Source organism: Lissotriton helveticus, chromosome 6 (genome assembly GCF_964261635.1).
Source record: "Lissotriton helveticus chromosome 6, aLisHel1.1, whole genome shotgun sequence".
Taxonomy (NCBI): domain Eukaryota; kingdom Metazoa; phylum Chordata; class Amphibia; order Caudata; family Salamandridae; genus Lissotriton; species Lissotriton helveticus.
In genome coordinates this window covers 432451035-432465913 of record NC_136067.1, presented here as the reverse complement: position 1 = coordinate 432465913, position 14879 = coordinate 432451035, and positions in this window count along the sequence as shown.

Genomic DNA, 14879 nt, shown 5'->3' with positions numbered 1-14879 from the left:
TTGTAAAATTTCCGGGAAAGTACATTAGCCTGGAACATTATAACATATATTTAAGAGAAAATAATGTTCGGAAGTAATTAAAAGCGTAATTTTTAGGTGATATGACCAAGGCTTTCATCATTAGAATAAGAAAAGTAAAATGAACCAATGAAAAGTTTTATTAACAAGTCACATGACTTGTTATGCTTACGTTACGCGCTGCGCGCCCCGGATGACTTCCGGATGCGCTAACGCGGCGCGTCATATGACGCATTACGCGACAACGCAGGTCCAGAATATAGTCAAAATGTCTCCACCAACCAGCGGTCGAAACACAACCCCTTTCAGCAGGCTAAATAGTTCTGTTAAATGACAACAGAAGGGACAGGCAACAAGAACCATCAGTCAAAGAGGGGAGGGCTAGTTCTTCTCTACCGGGTTACATTGGGGCGCTACCGGAACTGATCGAATTGGTAGTCTACAGTGTTTCTGGATGTTTCAGACCGAAGCTGGGGTTAGCATGAGAGCAGCACCATTTCGTAGCTCCGTTGTGGCCATTCCGCAACCAATCATGGCAGCCGCTCTTTATCGTTATTTTGGGCGGGGTGGGTGGCGGAGCCGAGCTGTTTTGCAGCCATCATTGTGTGGAGTTCAGTTCATCTCACTAGTTTTGTATTTGTCATGAGGGGTTGTTCCAAATGTTTCTATTTTAGCGAGGTCAAAAAGAGATCCCATTAGTGGCCTACTGATTTTGCTCGATTCCTTTTCTTTTTTTTTACACGATTTTTCGTTATCTGCAAAGACTAAACAGAGTATTGCGACTCTGTGTTTGTTTGTAAATAGAGAATGAACCAAAGAGAACTAATTCTAAAACAGTAAATACTTGGATAACAATCAATCAAATGGAGAGAGAAGCAGGCACGACGGATTACAACGGGGGCAAAGGCCTGCGTTAACTACCTTTCACTATCTGCAAAGAGAGAGTACTCCTAATAGAAATGAGGGGGGGGGGCACCATTCAAAGCAGATCAGTGTGCATAAACACGAAAATGTTTTCACTTACCACGTACTTGACATTCGACAGCTTATGATATTTGCTATTAAAAAACCATTGAAATTCACTTAAAAAACCATAGGTTATAGACCATATATAGTTAGGAATTAGCATTTACAAAACCTTGAAAATTCACTGAAAAAACCATAGGTTATAGACCATATATAGTTAGGAATTAGCATTTAAAAAACCTTATTTTACTCACACAAAACCATTGAAATTCCATATATAGTTAGTTGCACTAACTATATATTGCGCACCCGCAATCCACTGCTGATCATGTCACATATTACATCATTCATGACATGGTCAGTGACATCACTGATGACATCACTGATGACATCTCAAATGACATCACTGATGACATCACTGATGACATCTCATTTGACATCAATGACCACATCACTGATGATATCATTCATGTGACAATACAATGCATCTCCTCACATTTTAATATAACCTCTGTTTCACCCAGTGTTAAATACAGAGTATAATTTTTGAAACCATTGACACACCAATACTAGTTACTACATACGTACTCACTGATTCCTACGTCTACACACACATTCACTCATTCACCCATACAATCATTCATACATACAATCACTCATCTTTACAACACTATCATATGCACTCATACACCTATACAGACACTCACACTCTGCCACTCATCCATGGAGTTACTCACACACCTAGTCAGTCCTGTAAAGAATCAATCACACTTCCATTTTCTTGTCTATACAGTTAAACATAGAGCACCTTACATTTTCAAACATATAGTAACACATACTTACTTTCTTATACAATCATTGATACAAGTACACATTGATCTGCACAGAGTCACACACCTCCCAGCCAGCCACACACACACTCAGTCTCCCATACAAATACTTGGACAATCAATCAATAACCCATATAGTTAATCATATAGCTACTGATCAACACATGCAGTAGTTTACAGAACAACAGACATAATGATGCACAAATTAAGACAGTTTAGTCACTAACCCATGCACTCAGTGAGACACATTTAATCACTCACTCATACATTCAGTCATGCACCTACTAAATCCTTCGTCCAGACAGTTATACATCTACTCATTCTTCAATATCTAAAACATATTTAAACTTTACAGAAACACACAGTCACTGGATGATGTCATCAGTGATGTCATCAGTGATGTCATTTGAGATGTCATCAGTGATGTCATCAGTGATGTCACTGACCATGTCATGAATGATGTAATATGTGACATGATCAGCAGTGGATTGCGGGTGCGCAATATATAGTTAGTGCAACTAACTATATATGGAATTTCAATGGTTTTGTGTGAGTAAAATAAGGTTTTTTAAATGCTAATTCCTAACTATATATGGTCTATAACCTATGGTTTTTTCAGTGAATATATATATATATATATTTATATATATATATATATATATATGCTAACATCCGTTCAAACACTTCTCGCCAAAAAGCAGAAGAACAGAGGACTCAGGTAAGGATTTCACTGGCTGTTTATTGGAAACAGGGCAGACCGGTTTCAGCTCTCGCTTTCATCAGTGCCGATGGTCCAAAATGCAGCGTTCTCCCACTGACGATCTTTAAATGGCCCCTCCTTCACAGTGGAAAGAGGCACACCTGCGTAGAGTGCTTCTCCTCGTCGCGCCAATAACGGAGACTACTAGTCCCACAATGCCACGCTGAGAGACTCCAACGCTTGTAGGGGAATGCTCAGTATTGAAAGTCACTCGCCAGTGTTCCCTTCTCTCACCCATCGTGCTTGCAGGCATCATGATTCGAGACGCCCCTCACTGTGACGGTGTCTCATCAGGCCCTCCTGATCCGCTGTACCACAGCAGCTTCACGATGCCACACTCGCTGCGATGGTGGGTCACAGATTAAACCGATACCTCGACAATTCACAATTGTTCCTTTGATGCTGTGACCGCTTTTTTCCTGAGAGGGTCCTCTGCGCGCACCAAGGAAATGCGCTAACATCCGTTCAAACACTTCTCGCCAAAAAGCAGAAGAACAGAGGACTCAGGTAAGGATTTCACTGGCTGTTTATTGGAAACAGGGCAGACCGGTTTCAGCTCTCGCTTTCATCAGTGCCGATGGTCCAAAATGCAGCGTTCTCCCACTGACGATCTTTAAATGGCCCCTCCTTCACAGTGGAAAGAGGCACACCTGCGTAGAGTGCTTCTCCTCGTCGTGCCAATAACGGAGACTACTAGTCCCACAATGCCACGCTGAGAGACTCCAACGCTTGTAGGGGAATGCTCAGTATTGAAAGTCACTCGCCAGTGTTCCCTTCTCTCACCCATCGTGCTTGCAGGCATCATGATTCGAGACGCCCCTCACTGTGACGGTGTCTCATCAGGCCCTCCTGATCCGCTGTACCACAGCAGCTTCACGATGCCACACTCGCTGCGATGGTGGGTCACAGATTAAACCGATACCTCGACAATTCACAATTGTTCCTTTGATGCTGTGACCGCTTTTTTCCTGAGAGGGTCCTCTGCGCGCACCAAGGAAATGCGCTAACATCCGTTCAAACACTTCTCGCCAAAAAGCAGAAGAACAGAGGACTCAGGTAAGGATTTCACTGGCTGTTTATTGGAAACAGGGCAGACCGGTTTCAGCTCTCGCTTTCATCAGTGCCGATGGTCCAAAATGCAGCGTTCTCCCACTGACGATCTTTAAATGGCCCCTCCTTCACAGTGGAAAGAGGCACACCTGCGTAGAGTGCTTCTCCTCGTCGCGCCAATAACGGAGACTACTAGTCCCACAATGCCACGCTGAGAGACTCCAACGCTTGTAGGGGAATGCTCAGTATTGAAAGTCACTCGCCAGTGTTCCCTTCTCTCACCCATCGTGCTTGCAGGCATCATGATTCGAGACGCCCCTCACTGTGACGGTGTCTCATCAGGCCCTCCTGATCCGCTGTACCACAGCAGCTTCACGATGCCACACTCGCTGCGATGGTGGGTCACAGATTAAACCGATACCTCGACAATTCACAATTGTTCCTTTGATGCTGTGACCGCTTTTTTCCTGAGAGGGTCCTCTGCGCGCACCAAGGAAATGCGCTAACATCCGTTCAAACACTTCTCGCCAAAAAGCAGAAGAACAGAGGACTCAGGTAAGGATTTCACTGGCTGTTTATTGGAAACAGGGCAGACCGGTTTCAGCTCTCGCTTTCATCAGTGCCGATGGTCCAAAATGCAGCGTTCTCCCACTGACGATCTTTAAATGGCCCCTCCTTCACAGTGGAAAGAGGCACACCTGCGTAGAGTGCTTCTCCTCGTCGCGCCAATAACGGAGACTACTAGTCCCACAATGCCACGCTGAGAGACTCCAACGCTTGTAGGGGAATGCTCAGTATTGAAAGTCACTCGCCAGTGTTCCCTTCTCTCACCCATCGTGCTTGCAGGCACGATGGGTGAGAGAAGGGAACACTGGCGAGTGACTTTCAATACTGAGCATTCCCCTACAAGCGTTGGAGTCTCTCAGCGTGGCATTGTGGGACTAGTAGTCTCCGTTATTGGCGCGACGAGGAGAAGCACTCTACGCAGGTGTGCCTCTTTCCACTGTGAAGGAGGGGCCATTTAAAGATCGTCAGTGGGAGAACGCTGCATTTTGGACCATCGGCACTGATGAAAGCGAGAGCTGAAACCGGTCTGCCCTGTTTCCAATAAACAGCCAGTGAAATCCTTACCTGAGTCCTCTGTTCTTCTGCTTTTTGGCGAGAAGTGTTTGAACGGATGTTAGCGCATTTCCTTGGTGCGCGCAGAGGACCCTCTCAGGAAAAAAGCGGTCACAGCATCAAAGGAACAATTGTGAATTGTCGAGGTATCGGTTTAATCTGTGACCCACCATCGCAGCGAGTGTGGCATCATGAAGCTGCTGTGGTACAGCGGATCAGGAGGGCCTGATGAGACACCGTCACAGTGAGGGGCGTCTCGAATCATGATGCCTGCAAGCACGATGGGTGAGAGAAGGGAACACTGGCGAGTGACTTTCAATACTGAGCATTCCCCTACAAGCGTTGGAGTCTCTCAGCGTGGCATTGTGGGACTAGTAGTCTCCGTTATTGGCGCGACGAGGAGAAGCACTCTACGCAGGTGTGCCTCTTTCCACTGTGAAGGAGGGGCCATTTAAAGATCGTCAGTGGGAGAACGCTGCATTTTGGACCATCGGCACTGATGAAAGCGAGAGCTGAAACCGGTCTGCCCTGTTTCCAATAAACAGCCAGTGAAATCCTTACCTGAGTCCTCTGTTCTTCTGCTTTTTGGCGAGAAGTGTTTGAACGGATGTTAGTGCATTTCCTTGGTGCGCGCAGAGGACCCTCTCAGGAAAAAAGCGGTCACAGCATCAAAGGAACAATTGTGAATTGTCGAGGTATCGGTTTAATCTGTGACCCACCATCGCAGCGAGTGTGGCATCGTGAAGCTGCTGTGGTACAGCGGATCAGGAGGGCCTGATGAGACACCGTCACAGTGAGGGGCGTCTCGAATCATGATGCCTGCAAGCACGATGGGTGAGAGAAGGGAACACTGGCGAGTGACTTTCAATACTGAGCATTCCCCTACAAGCGTTGGAGTCTCTCAGCGTGGCATTGTGGGACTAGTAGTCTCCGTTATTGGCGCGACGAGGAAAAGCACTCTACGCAGGTGTGCCTCTTTCCACTGTGAAGGAGGGGCCATTTAAAGATCGTCAGTGGGAGAACGCTGCATTTTGGACCATCGGCACTGATGAAAGCGAGAGCTGAAACCGGTCTGCCCTGTTTCCAATAAACAGCCAGTGAAATCCTTACCTGAGTCCTCTGTTCTTCTGCTTTTTGGCGAGAAGTGTTTGAACGGATGTTAGCGCATTTCCTTGGTGCGCGCAGAGGACCCTCTCAGGAAAAAAGCGGTCACAGCATCAAAGGAACAATTGTGAATTGTCGAGGTATCGGTCTAATCTGTGACCCACCATCGCAGCGAGTGTGGCATCGTGAAGCTGCTGTGGTACAGCGGATCAGGAGGGCCTGATGAGACACCGTCACAGTGAGGGGCGTCTCGAATCATGATGCCTGCAAGCACGATGGGTGAGAGAAGGGAACACTGGCGAGTGACTTTCAATACTGAGCATTCCCCTACAAGCGTTGGAGTCTCTCAGCGTGGCATTGTGGGACTAGTAGTCTCCGTTATTGGCGCGACGAGGAGAAGCACTCTACGCAGGTGTGCCTCTTTCCACTGTGAAGGAGGGGCCATTTAAAGATCGTCAGTGGGAGAACGCTGCATTTTGGACCATCGGCACTGATGAAAGCGAGAGCTGAAACCGGTCTGCCCTGTTTCCAATAAACAGCCAGTGAAATCCTTACCTGAGTCCTCTGTTCTTCTGCTTTTTGGCGAGAAGTGTTTGAACGGATGTTAGCGCATTTCCTTGGTGCGCGCAGAGGACCCTCTCAGGAAAAAAGCGGTCACAGCATCAAAGGAACAATTGTGAATTGTCGAGGTATCGGTTTAATCTGTGACCCACCATCGCAGCGAGTGTGGCATCGTGAAGCTGCTGTGGTACAGCGGATCAGGAGGGCCTGATGAGACACCGTCACAGTGAGGGGCGTCTCGAATCATGATGCCTGCAAGCACGATGGGTGAGAGAAGGGAACACTGGCGAGTGACTTTCAATACTGAGCATTCCCCTACAAGCGTTGGAGTCTCTCAGCGTGGCATTGTGGGACTAGTAGTCTCCGTTATTGGCGCGACGAGGAGAAGCACTCTACGCAGGTGTGCCTCTTTCCACTGTGAAGGAGGGGCCATTTAAAGATCGTCAGTGGGAGAACGCTGCATTTTGGACCATCGGCACTGATGAAAGCGAGAGCTGAAACCGGTCTGCCCTGTTTCCAATAAACAGCCAGTGAAATCCTTACCTGAGTCCTCTGTTCTTCTGCTTTTTGGCGAGAAGTGTTTGAACGGATGTTAGCGCATTTCCTTGGTGCGCGCAGAGGACCCTCTCAGGAAAAAAGCGGTCACAGCATCAAAGGAACAATTGTGAATTGTCAAGGTATCGGTTTAATCTGTGACCCACCATCGCAGCGAGTGTGGCATCGTGAAGCTGCTGTGGTACAGCGGATCAGGAGGGCCTGATGAGACACCGTCACAGTGAGGGGCGTCTCGAATCATGATGCCTGCAAGCACGATGGGTGAGAGAAGGGAACACTGGCGAGTGACTTTCAATACTGAGCATTCCCCTACAAGCGTTGGAGTCTCTCAGCGTGGCATTGTGGGACTAGTAGTCTCCGTTATTGGCGCGACGAGGAGAAGCACTCTACGCAGGTGTGCCTCTTTCCACTGTGAAGGAGGGGCCATTTAAAGATCGTCAGTGGGAGAACGCTGCATTTTGGACCATCGGCACTGATGAAAGCGAGAGCTGAAACCGGTCTGCCCTGTTTCCAATAAACAGCCAGTGAAATCCTTACCTGAGTCCTCTGTTCTTCTGCTTTTTGGCGAGAAGTGTTTGAACGGATGTTAGCGCATTTCCTTGGTGCGCGCAGAGGACCCTCTCAGGAAAAAAGCGGTCACAGCATCAAAGGAACAATTGTGAATTGTCGAGGTATCGGTTTAATCTGTGACCCACCATCGCAGCGAGTGTGGCATCGTGAAGCTGCTGTGGTACAGCGGATCAGGAGGGCCTGATGAGACACCGTCACAGTGAGGGGCGTCTCGAATCATGATGCCTGCAAGCACGATGGGTGAGAGAAGGGAACACTGGCGAGTGACTTTCAATACTGAGCATTCCCCTACAAGCGTTGGAGTCTCTCAGCGTGGCATTGTGGGACTAGTAGTCTCCGTTATTGGCGCGACGAGGAGAAGCACTCTACGCAGGTGTGCCTCTTTCCACTGTGAAGGAGGGGCCATTTAAAGATCGTCAGTGGGAGAACGCTGCATTTTGGACCATCGGCACTGATGAAAGCGAGAGCTGAAACCGGTCTGCCCTGTTTCCAATAAACAGCCAGTGAAATCCTTACCTGAGTCCTCTGTTCTTCTGCTTTTTGGCGAGAAGTGTTTGAACGGATATATATATATATATATATATATATATATATATATATATGTATATGTTCAGAACAGAAGCCAGACTGTACCCCCGGGTCCCCCAGGGCCGAACAGACGACTCAACGATTCCAATATGAGGCAGTTGACAATTTAATGAGCAAAGCTGAACATATATATATATATATTCTACTGGCAGTCACCAGTAGGTAGTTACAGTTAGAACCTTGTTTCTATTCAAAAAGCGTTTTTTTCTTTTGCCAATATCTTTGGTGCCGTGTGATGAATCTTTGCAAAATTTTCAAAACTAATGGCCCACTTCGGTGAGCTCCTGTGTCTAAAGTTTCAAGGTCATTTGCCAGGTGGGGGCTGAGAAAATAGGCGGATCCCAAAACACGTTTTCCCCATGTTCATTTGCATAGGAAACTTTAGACAAAGCTACAGCCTGAACTGCTGAACAGAATTACACCAAATGTGGCTGAAACGTAGCCCTTGGTCCTGAAAGTGACCTTTGTTTAAATGGTGTAAATTCATTCAGTAGTTGCTGAGAGTTCAGGATTTGCGACTCCTCCTGAGCATGAGCTTCGTTTTGATTGGTTGTCAACACTCCAAACCAGGAAGTGTTGGCAGCCATCTTGTGACTCGGTAAACAAGTCACATGAAAAAGGGTGAAAAAAACCTTAGAAAACAAGAAAGTGGGACAGGGTACAAACACCCTGACCCCCTAGGCCTGCTCAGGGGTCCCACTAAGACCCCCAGGGCCAAAAAAATCTTAAAAAGAAAAGAAATCATCCAAATTCACGCTTCGTTATTGTTAAGCTCCCGAGTGGACCAGGTCCTGGGGGCAATGAGGAATTTTATAGAGGTGGCCCCCACGGGCCCCGGCAGCCCAACTGACTGCCACCTCTCTGGGGACTTGTTATTTATGCACGGGGAAACACAGCCCCCTCGCAGCCCCGGGGACCGCCACCTCCACAGGGCTACATTTTAAAAATGCATGGGTGGGCTACTGCCCCCATACTCCCCCAGGGACTGCCACCTCCCTAGTGCAATCTCTATTTATGTGCGGGGGCCTAGCAGGCCCTCAAGCCCCGGGGACCGCCACTTCCCTGGGGCTTTGATCATTAAAATTTGTGTGTGGGTCTTGTGCCCCTCCCCATACTGCCCCAGGGACCATCACCTCCCTGGGGCACAAATTATGTTAATGTGAGGGTCCGTTATGGCCCTTCGGCCCCGGGGATGACCCCCTCCCCGGGGCTATGTAGATAAAGGGAGGGGGGCTCATGATTGCCCTGGTGACCGCCACACCCTAGGGACGGCTCCTGCAATGTCCTGGGGTGCCCATCCCACAGACATGGCTGTTTGCTATGGCAGGTTGGAGGCACAGCTCCTCCCCTGCCATAGGAAACTCCTGCTTTGCTTCATTAAAGCGAGAGCAGGAAATCTGCTCTCACTTCAACAAAGCAAAACAGGTTGCTTTTTCACAAGGGGAGCTGCATGTTAGCAGCTCCTCTTGCTCAAAAGCAATGCCGGCTCTCGCAGGAGGTGAGAACCGGCTGGGACCGTGGGGGCATTTGGGCTCCCCCCACTGTCCCCAACGCTAAGGGCCGGCCCCCAGGAAGGGGTCCCTGGGGACTGAAGTGGCTGGGGAGTAGAGCCACGCAGCCCCCCTCCCTTTATTAAATAAAAAATCAATGGCCCGGCCCCGGGGGATAAATAAAATAATGGCCAAGCCAAGCCATGGGGATGCATGGGGATGGGGTCCCCAGGGCTAATAGTGGCCCAGGGAAGGGGGCCACGCAGCTCCCTTCCCTTAAATTAATAAATAAAAACAAGTCTGGCCATGCCCTGGGGGCTGAAATCATCCTCAGGAGGGAGGCCGCATGCCCCCTTCCCGTTTTTTTATAGAAAATGTGCAGGCCCTGGGGGAAGGGTTCCCCTGGGCCATAAACATATTGAAAGAAGGGGGTCAGGCAGCCCCCCTCCAACGGATTTTTTTTTTCTAAAAAGTCGGCATCTCAAGGGGACAGAATAAAACGGGGTCTGGTCCTGCGCTGTATCAAAAGGTACGCCCCGGTAGTTTTATTGTTACAAGAGACACACCTCACTGGGTCCACGAGCAGAGCATTAGATAGATGGGGATATAAGATGGTGGTACATTTAGAGTTCTCCTCCGGATCCAGAGGGGTGGGTATATTGGTGCGGAAGCAATACCCGATAATAATAAGTAAAACCAAAACTGATGGATCAGGGCGATTTTCAGCAATAGTCACGCAATAGGAGGGGAGGCCTCTTAACATAGTTTCAGTTTATATTCCCCCTGCGTTGCACCCAGTGGCCCTCCCAGACCTTGGTGAGTTTTTTGGGCAATTACCAGAGGGAGAGCTGCTCCTGGGTGGGGACTTCAACACCATTATGGACGAAACACTTGATAGGTATCCTGCGCGACTGGGAGCTATGGGAGTGTCCCATCTCGGGGGCTTCATGGACGCACTTGGGTTCACGGATGTCTGGCGACGACATCACCGACAGAGCAACAATTCATATACCATTCTGGGGTACACAATAGCCTGACAAGAATAGATTACTTCCTGGGGTCAACGGGTAGTCTTAAAAGCATAGATAGTATAGAGATCAGACCCAGAGGGTTCTCGGACCACTCCCCGATATTCCTGCAGTATACACACTACCAGCAAGCAAGACGTCGCATCTACCCGATACGCCCGGGATATCTGCAAATCCCCAAGATTAGGAAAGCAGTTAAAAAAGCAACGGCCCTTTATGTCCAAGAAAACACGACGACAGTTGACTCCCCGACCATCCTGTGGGAGGCATATAAAACTATTCTTAGGGGACATGCCATCGCCTCAAGTGCAGCGCATAAGTGGGAGACGCAGCTAGAGCTGCACTCACTGGAGCTAGAGTTACAAGCAGCGGAAACCCACCACGCCACTAACCCCACCCCTGACGCGTCTCGTGCCTTGCAACTCGCGCAGAGGTGGCATAGAGAGCACCTGACAGAGTTGATCAAGCAACAGATAGAAACCACACGACATAAGATCTACGATGTGGGCGACAAAGCCAGGAAACTGCTGGCTTTGCTAGACAAAAGGGATAAGGGTGACAGATGGGTGGCGCAACTGAATTCCGAAGAGGGCCAGGTAACTACTGACCCACCAATGATAGTGCAAATGCTGGCGCACCATTTTCAAGCAGTCTATTCATCAACCTCTAATATGACGGTAGATGAGGCGTTGACCTATGTGAAAGATCTGGCTATGCCCAGACTTACCCCGGAAGCAGCGAGCGAACTTGAGGCAGATCTGACAGCAGAAGAACTGCAGGTGGCAATCAGAGCGTTGTAGTTCGGAAAAGCCGTAGGGCCAAATGGTATACCCGTTGAACTTTACAAGAAAATGGCCCCTCATCTACTCAATATGTTCACAGACAGTCTAGGAGTGGGTGATCTCCCGCTGAATAAGCGTGTGGCCACCATAGTGGCTATATCGAAGCCGGGTAAGCTGGCTGATAGGTGCACTTCCTACCGCCCTATATCATTGCTGAATGCGGAGGCTAAGATCCTTGCAAAACTATTGGCGACTAGATTGACACCCCATTTATTGACAATCATACATCCAGACCAGTCTGGTTTCATGCCGAACAGGAATACGGCCCTCAATCTGAGGAGCTTGCATAGGGTTCTTGCCCGTGCAGTTTATCTACAGGAACCAGCGGTGGTGCTGTCACTGGACGCACAGAAGGCGTTTGACATGGTGGAATAGTCTTTTTTGTTCGCAGTGCTCCATCACCTGGGCTTTGGGCCAAAATTCTGTGCGTGGGTCAACCTTTAATATACCAAGCCAATGGCTCACGTCACTGCTAATGGGCACATGTCTGAGGACTTCGCCCTGTCACGGGGCACGTGCCAAGGTTGCCCCCTGTCGCCGCTGCTATTTTCTCTGGTGCTGGAGCCGCTGGCGGTGTGGATACGGTGGGAGCCGGTGATAAAGGGACTCAGGTGGACGGACAGCTGGGAGGACCGTATCTCCCTGTACGCAGACGACGTGTTACTATATCTGTCCTCCCCGAGGCGCTCCATTCTAACCCTTCTTAACGTCTGTAAAAACTTTGGGAAGGCATCGGGGTACACCATTAACAGGTCTAAATCAGTACTTTACATGCTACATGGTCCTCCACCGCAACTCCCTGCGGACTGCCCGCTTCGAATTTCAGAGGATACGTTTAAATATTTGTGCATACACATAAATACTGAATCGGTGCAATTCTTTAAAACAAATTTGCAGCCGCCGCTGGACCGCCTCAGAAGAGATGTACGCCACTGGGGTGCCCTGCTGCTGACACTTTTTAAGATGATGGCCCTACCTCGCTTCTTATATGTATTGGAGAATGCGCCTTTACAGGTGCCGCCCTCTTACTTCTGGGCCATAGCGGCACAGGTCTCCAGCCTTCTATGGGGTAACAAGCCAACACATATCGCACAATCAAAGTTGGTGCGGGGCTGGTATGATAGAGGGATAGCGCTCCCAAATATCCAACTTTATTACTGGGCGGCGCAATAAAAGTAATCAACCAGTGGTTGCATGCTCCGCAGTCCGACCCAGCACTTAAGGCAGACAGGGAAATGCTGGGCACAAAAGGAATGCTATCTCCCCTCTACGATAAAAGACTGACCGAAGCCCTCATCGGATCTTTAAAGCACACCGTGATCATTTGGCATGCGGCCCAGGCCAAACTGGGCTGGCGTGGGACTCTGACCCAGCTTATGCCGTTGTGGGATATAAAGCGCTTAGGTAGACTCAGAAATAGTAAGGGCTTTGAAAAATGGGACGATATTGGTATTTCTATGGTGGGCGACATATGGCGCAATGGCGAAATAGTTACATTCGAGCACCTTCAACGACAATACACACTGGTGCCAACGAAGCTGTTCAGGTACACACAGATCGGACACGCCTTGATGTCAGCGCTCCCGCCCGGAACGGAGGTTCCGGAGGCATCCCCCATGGAGGATGGATTATTGACAGAACACATACAAAAGAAGGCAACATCACTCACATATCGCAAGCTGCTTAACAATCTGCCTGATCTGACAGGTCCCCTACGTCCCCCTAAGCGCTGGCCTCTCCGCAAGAGGTAGGCATACCCTCACGGCTCTGACTGATGCAGCTTCGAATTCTACACTGTTCATATTACACCAGGCACACCTTACACAGAGTAGGTAGAGCGCCACACGCCTCCTGTCTGAGTGCCTGCGGGGATGAGGTTACCTTTTTCCATACACTATGGGAATGTCCCAAAATCAAGGAATACTGGGCTCGGGTGATGAAACAATGTCACAGTCGACTGGTGTATCACTAGTGCCAGAGCCCAGACGCTGCCTGTTAAATGTATGGGAACCGAATGACTTAACTCGTCAAGCAAAGAGCTGGGCCACACTAGGGATCATGGTTGCTAAGCGGAATGTGGCCCAGAAATGGGGGGCGGTGGAGGTGCCAACGCTTACCACGTGGGGGAGGGACATGGATGCGGCTATGTTTACTGAAAGAACGGTGTTCATTAATCGGGGGTGCCCCCAAAAGTGGAGTAAAATCTGGGGAGCATGGAATATCTTCAGAGGGGACATATGCGAGCCACCACCCGAGCAAGACGATGAGAATTCGGACTCGGAAGGATGACGATACACACATAAACTGCAAGTGGGGCGTCGATTATAAGAAAGTTATGCTGGCGAGATGTGATATAAATATATTGCTTGTGCTTTTATGTACTGTGATACTGTCTTGTGCTGAAATATTAAGTGTACAGTTTCAATACTGCATGATGATTGGAAACAATAAAATGTTTCCCAAAAGCAGGCATCTTGCTGGAGGCACCGCCCCCTCCCTGCACCACTCAGCAAACGCACCCCCAGTGCATACTAATTTGGGGAATTAAGTCCCCTTGAATACTGAGGGTCCCTGGCGATCAACTAGCCCACCAGGTGGATTGCTGAGAGGTGGTCTGAGGGCACGCCCCTTTTTACACCACTCTTAGTGCACTGCTGGTGGGGCGATGAGGTCCTCTTTTGTCCTGAGGACCTCTGGACTAAAGTGGACTTCAACCCTCAAATAGCAGTGTGCCAGGACACTTTTGCAGAGTGGTGTAAAAAGGGGGCATGGCCTTTGACCACTGTCAGCAATCCAGCTTGGTGGGACTTACTGGAGGTACCTGGTGGGCTAGTTGGCCCCCAGGTACTATCAGTATTCAAGTGGACTTAATCCCCCAACTTAGAATGCCCCTGGATGGGCGTTTGCAGATTGGTGGAGAAAGGGGGCGTGGCCCTGTCCAGCTTTTAGCAATCCCACTATCTGGGACATACTGGAGGTATCAGGTAGGCTAGTTGGCCACTAAGGTCCCGCAGCGGGGAAAGGGACTTTAATCCCTATCCTAGAGCGCACCAGGAAGTGTGTTTCCAGAGTGGTGGGGAAAAGGGGAGTGGTCTGCTATGACAACTTCGAAATCCTGCTGTGTGGGACTTACTGGAGGAAATAGGAGGATTAGTTGCCCCCAAGGATGTCCTTGGGGGCCAACTACCCCTCTTGTTACCTCCAGTAAGTCCCACACAGGGGGATTGATAAAATGTCTTCAGAGGCCATGCCCCCCTTTCTCTACCACTCTGCAAACACGCCTCCTGGCAGAGTACGGGATGGAAATTTAACCCAATTTACTCCTGAGGGACTTTAGGGGCCAAGACGCCCTCCTGGTACCTCCTCTAAGTCCTACGCAGTGAACTTCCTGAATGCTT